We start from the raw sequence: 6859 nt of genomic DNA on the forward strand, positions 1-6859 counted from the left end.
CAGATGCTGGAGATCAAAGTTGAGACTTTATTGCTGGAACAGCACAGCAGGTCAGGCAGCATCCAGGGAACAGGAGATTCGACGTTTCGGGCACAGGCCCTTCCTCAGGAATCCATTCCTGAGGAAGGGCCTGTGCCCGAAACGTCGAATCTCCTGTTCCCTGGATGCTGCCTGACCTGCTGAAATGTACATGGATTTGGGAAAAACATGATTGCGTGTCCATTGATCTGGCAGTCTCACCTCTCACCAAATGTTTAAAGTTGGAAGATTATAAGAGAGAAGTAAATCTGTGTTGCTTTCTTAGCATTCCATCATGAAATGTTATTGCCTAAATTATAACTGTGCTTACTAAAGTGACGTGTAATAGTTCCATAGTTGGAAAAGTTAAGTAACTATTAAATAATATGGTTCCTACACTGTTGCCTCTGACTATCATCAAGTCACAAATAGAAAGAGCAGCACATTAATATTCAAAAAGTCTTCATCTGTATTGGAGTAGGTTATTGATAGGGTAAGGCAATATTCTGAATTGTATGATTATATAGGGCTCTCTCAGTGTGAGATCCAGAGCTAATTACTGAAAAACTTACATTGCTTTCAAATGTTATTTACTGATCAGCTCAGCCATCTGGCTGGCTCATTAGAAGCTTTGCTAGGTGCATGATCTTTTGGCTGAATCACAAACACCAGTGGAAGTGTGATGATTGCATATAAAAATACAACAAAAAGTGTCTTTTCTTGTGCAAAATGCAGTGTCACCACATTCAGCGCCATCTTGAAAAACTGAGTTTAATGCAGATTTTACTGCTTTTGAGTTCATCTTTCCCTCTTCTTCTTGTTACACTCCGCTCCTCCTCCATTCACTACTTGACATCAGCCAGGGTCTTTGTAACGGGCTCCAGGGTCTTGTCATTGGGCTCTGGGTTCTTAATTATGGACCCACCATTGCCACGTCTCCCACAAGCCTCTGTGTCTGAGCTGGAGCCATGGGCCTGGTCTCCTACATACTGCTTTCCCTACGAAGCTGCCACCAGTCATCGGGATCCTGGCTCAGGCCTCATCTGTGACCTCAGTGCTAGAGCCAGAGCCAGCCAAGGATCTGGGACTGCATGGGGCCCTGCCCCAACCGACTCCCGTGCAGAAATAAAAAAAACCACAGGAAGACCGATCACCATGGCAGCTGCCACCGCCATCAATCACCCGAAGGAGGTCCTCTCTTGCTGCTGCTGCCCCCTGTCTTTTGCAATGGTCCTCTGGCCCCTACACCCTCCTCTGCCTCTGACAAAAGTATAAAGGCCCATTTTCCTACAACTTTCAGCTCTGAAGAAGCCTTGTACTGGACTCAACTAATTAACTCTGTTTATCTCTCTATTGATTCTGCCAGACCTTCTGTGTTCTGCAGCATTATTTGTGTTTGTTTCTCAGATATTATTCCTGCTTACGGGAGTAACTGACTCTCAGATCAATGTTGTGACACTAGCTCTTTTACACCCTCATCCATCTCCCCTATTTCATCTGAAGATTCTATAACCCAGAATATTGTGCTGACAATCATGTTCTTTCCTCAACCACAACCATCTCTGTGATAGCAATGATATTAGATCCTCATACATTAATAAACACACACAACTCCTCTGCCTTACTCACAAGACTCCTTGCATTAAAAAATCCCATCCATCTTTGCCACACTCCATTCTGCACTAACTTGAATATATTTGCATGAATGTCTGCACTGCAATGGTGGTTCTTCAATACTTTTCAGTACGTCAACCTTTACTGAACCTCCACTTAGTATCCCAGACCCCTGCAAAAATTAGTTTTAAATCCCACCATCACAATCAGCAATACCCTCAGCAAACCAGAACACTTGTGTACGTCCCACCTTCTCCAGAAATAAATGTGATCCAACACTAATCTGTTCCGGATCGCAATGCACTCTGGGGCTTTCCTGACTTTTTGCCAGCCTCTTTCTGATTGGTCATAGAGTCATAGACTCATACAGCATGGAAACAGACACTTTGGTTTAACCAGTCCATTGCTGAACATAATCCCAAACTAAGTTAGTCTCACCTGCCTGCTCTTGACCCATATCCTTCCAAACCTTTCCTATTCACGTATCCATCAAAATATCTTTTAAATGCTGTAATTGTACCCACATCCATCATTTCCTCAGGAAGTATAGTCCACACACAAACTACTCTTGGTGTAAAAAAATTGCCTCATGTCTTATTCAAATCTCTCTCTTCTCACCGCTCACCTTAAAAATGTCCCCCTAGTCTTGAAATTCCCCATCTTAGGGAAAAGACAACTACCATCAACTCTATGTATACCTGTCATTATTTTATAAACTTCTATCAGGTCACCTCTCAACCTCCTACTCTCTGGTGAAAAAACGTTTCAGCCTTTCTTTATATCTCAAACCTTCCATACCTGGCCACATCCTGGTAAATCCCTTCTGACCCCTCTCCTGCTTAATAATACCCTTCTCCTCTCTGACTGCACTTTCTTAAACCGTGATGGGGGTCAGGGGTGGGAGCAACAATGAGAAAAGAGAGAAGGTTGAGGCTGATACAGAAGATAAAGGGAGAAAGTTCAATAAACAAGGCAGGCAAGAGCATGGTGGGCTATGAGGAAAAAACAATGAATTAAACACATTTATTTCAAGAGGACTGACAGGTAAGGCAGGTGAACATAGGGTATGGGTAGGAAAATGGGACGGGGATATCATACCCTTTGCAGAAATTTGGCTGAGGGAGAATGAGGACTGGCAGCTTAATGCTTGGCGTGTTGATGCTATCGGAAGGATAGAAAGGGGCACAAGAGAGGTGAGGGAGTGATGTTTTTGATTAGGGAATTCAACTTGTACTGAGACAGAATATTCCTGGGTGATTGTCTAGCTATATGGATGAACTAAAAATAAGAAAGGGGTGATCACTTTGATTGGATTGGATTATAAGCCCCCAACAGTTGTCACAATGCTGGTCTGGTACAAGTTAGTTTGCCCTTGAGTTTTTTTTTCAGAGAGGGGATAATTGGCCAGACTCCATCGTGTCTGAACTTTGAATGGTTCACCGGGGCCTTGTTGTTTCCCCGAACAAATAGTGCTTCAGATCAAAAGCTTGAAAGAGCTTTTGAAAATTTTGTCAAGGGGACGTGGCCAGCCTCTAGCTGTTCAGGTCAGTTCGGGAGGGGGGAACTGGAAGCCTTCTCTCTGCCCTTCTGATTTTGAACTGTATGCTGCCTGTGCCATTGTTTACTGTTTGTGCTTAGGGATCTGTGTACTGGGATTGTTGCAAGAATTTTCAGAACAGCATCATTAGGTAGGGTTTGGATAGGATAAGTTATCGGGTATTCTGTTTTCTGTTCATTTTATAATTTTGCAAATAAATTTTGTTTGTTTAAAACCTAGCAGTCGACCAAGCTGATGTTCTCCAGGAATATCCACTGTACACCTCATTAAACAAATAGTAAAGTTACAGTCAGACCTAGTCCATGACAGACTGGGGGCTTTTTGAGGATTTAAACAGTGAGTGGTAGTTGTCGTGTCTTTTATTTTGGGTGTTGATTTGGTTGGTTTAAACCGTGTTCGGATGGCAATGGCTCTTTCAATCACCAAGGAGTTCCTGGAGGTGGAAGAAGTGACCTTGGGGGTTTTACAAAAGGCAGATAAGACCAAACTACAGGAATTAATAGACAAGCTAGAGTTGAATTTACCTCCTAATGTGAGGAAAGATGAGATGAATTCAGCAGTAGCTCAGTATTCAAATTTGCTGGAAACACTATCAGGATCTGTAGCGATGGCAAGAATTCGATTGCAAATGAAGCAGTTTGAGATGGAGGGGAGAGATAAGGAAAGGGCAGCAGAAATGAAACAGTTTGAGTTACAATTAAAATCAGAAGAGAGAGAAAAAGCAAATGAAGGGCTTTAGCAGAAGAGAAAGAAAAAGCAGAGAGATTGAACTTTAGAAATTGACACTTAAAAAGGGAAGTCAGCATAAAAGGATGAAGATGCAGGCTGAAGGTAGGTTTAGTGAGGAAGAGAGTGAGGATGAGCAAGCCCCTGGTAGTCAGAAGCCTAGTGAGAAACTGTTTAAGTATGTTCAAACAAGGCCTAAATTTAATGAGAAGAATGTGGAAGCCCTTTTCATTTCATTTGAAAAAGAATCTAAACAAATGTAATGGCCACTCAGCGTGTGGGTTTTGTTGATCCAAACCAAACTTGTGGGTTGAGTTAGTGAGGAATTCACATCACTATCAGAGCAGGTATCTGGGGAGTATGAGGAGGGGAAAGAATCAATCTTAAGTGCATATGAATTGGTACCAGAAGCCTATAGACAACGTTTAAATAATCTAAGGAGGGACCCTGGTCAACTAAAGCACTGCAAGAATCTTACTTGGGAATCTTCCCTGTTTGTATAGTAATGAGGTCACAGAGTCACCAGTTGAAGGAGGAGAGATCAAAGGGTACAGATAAGGAATCTGAAGTGGCATTAGCAGAGACTGTATTTGAGCAGTTAGTTAAGATAAAACAGGAGTAAACAAATAATCATGCAAATATCTTTACCTGTGCAAAACTCATTGAGTTTCAGCAGAAAGATGAAAATTTAAAGCAATTGTATCAAAAGGCATATACAGAGAAGGAGTCTGAATTTATCCTTGTGTGCTATTACCTGAAAAATGATGTCTTAATTAGGAAATAGAGACCATCACATATTCAAGCAGATGAGAACTGGGCAGAGATTCATCAAATTGTATTGCCAGTGGGGTATAGAAAGGAAATGTTACAGGTGGCACATGAATCACCACTTGGAGGTCATTTAGAAGTGAGGAAAACACAAGCTAAAATACAAAGACATTTTTACTGAACTGCACAAGAATGTAGTTGAATTTTGCCAGCCGTGTCATGCATGTCAAGTGATTGGAAAACCACAGACGGTAATAAAACCTGTAACTTTAATACCTATTCCAGATTTTGAGGAACCTTTTACCAGACTCTTAATTGATTGCATAGGTCCCCTACCACAAGCAAAAAGTGGGAATCATTATTTGTTAACAATAATGTATGCATCGACAAGATTTTGAGAGGTTGTTCTATTAAGCAATATCACAGCTAAAAGGATTGTAGAGGAATTACTCAAAGTTTTCACTTGATACAGACTACCAACAGAGATACGGTCAAATCAAAGATCAAACTTCACATCCAAACTATTCAAGGAAGTTATGGACAGCTTAGGCATAAAACAATTCAAATCTACTGCGTACCATTCAGAATCGCAGGGAGCGCTAGAAAGATGGCATTGAACACTAAAGACCATGTTGAGGGCTTATAGTCAGGATTATCCAGATGATTGGAATAAGGGAATTTGGTTGTTCTTTTTATGATCAGAGATATGCCAAATGAATCCACCTAATTCAGTCCATTTGAATTAGTTTTTGGACATGAAGTGAGAGGACCATTAAAATTGATTAAGGAGAAATTAATAAGTCAGAATTCAGAGACCACCCATTTGGACCTTGTGTCAAATTTTAGAGAATGATTAAATTGAGCTGGGGAGTTGGCTCGACAGCATTTAAAAGTACCGCAGCTCGCAATAACTCAGCAAGTGGATAAGAAATCAAAATATCGCTATTTTGCTATCAGGGATAAGGTATTAGTGGTACTTCCAGTAATGGGTGAACCTTTAAAAGCAAGATTTAGTGGATCTTATTAAATCGAAAGGACATTGAGTGAGGTAAACTACTTGATATGGACCCCAGACAGGAAGAAACCTCACAGAGTGTGTCTTGTGGGATACTCAAAAGTATTTTGACAGGGAAGGAAAGCAAGAGAAGGTGTTAATGATGACAGCACAGAAGGAAGAACCAAGTTCAGAGGCTTCTGAATTGGATATTCCTCAAATTAAATGGGACAATGAGGAAGTTGTCAAAAATTGGGATAAATGATTGGGTTATCTTCCTGAGAAAAATTGAAATTACCTGAAAGATCTTTACTATCACATGGGGAGATATGAGGAAATAAACTGGGAAGTATTAGCTAATGGTGCATGATGCAGAGATAGGAGAGGCTATTCCGATTAAGCAAAAAGTCCCCAGATGTAAGTAAGGAGGACATCACAGGGTCGGCAGGGCTGTGTTGGTCCTGTCTGGTGCTTAGGTTGATGTCGGATGTTCTGTTTGCTCTCAAAATAAGTAAGAATCAATTACGTCCTTTCGTGAAGGACATTAGTAAACCAAATGCATTTTAATGACAATCACCAGTGGTTACATACTCACTATTAGACCAGCTTTTTAATTTCTCATTTTATTGAATTTAAATGTTACCAAATGCCCTGCTTAGATTTAAACTCTTCACCCACATGGTTAACCTAATGTTCTGGATTACTAATCCAGTGACAATATCACTACATCAGTCTCCCTCTCACTCTCTCAATGTCACTGGGCACATCCAAATATTGCAAATACATGTTACATGTGAAATGAACATTAGCATCTTTAGTTTTCTGGTATTGGCATGGACTGTCCCATTTTTAAACAAATAAGTTCAAACAGCTTTCTGCTTTGCCTGAGCTCCCACTTGGAGTAAATTCATTTTGTCCTGTTCCCTTCAGAACGATTGCAGCACTCAAACCTGTCCATGCAAAATAGCCGCACTTTGACTTGGAGTGTTCTGAAAGATATGCTGCATTAGAAATGTTTAATATGGAAATTGACCAATAAACAGGAGAAATATTCAGGGATTTTCATCAAGAACTGGCTGAGAGCTTTCGAGCCACACCCCTTTCAGACAGTCTCAGGGACTGGCTTCCGATTGTGGAAGTGTCACCTCTAACGGAGAAGCTGTATCAGCTTTAACTCCAGT

This window comes from Chiloscyllium plagiosum, chromosome 15 (assembly GCF_004010195.1).
Source record: "Chiloscyllium plagiosum isolate BGI_BamShark_2017 chromosome 15, ASM401019v2, whole genome shotgun sequence".
Classification (NCBI taxonomy): domain Eukaryota; kingdom Metazoa; phylum Chordata; class Chondrichthyes; order Orectolobiformes; family Hemiscylliidae; genus Chiloscyllium; species Chiloscyllium plagiosum.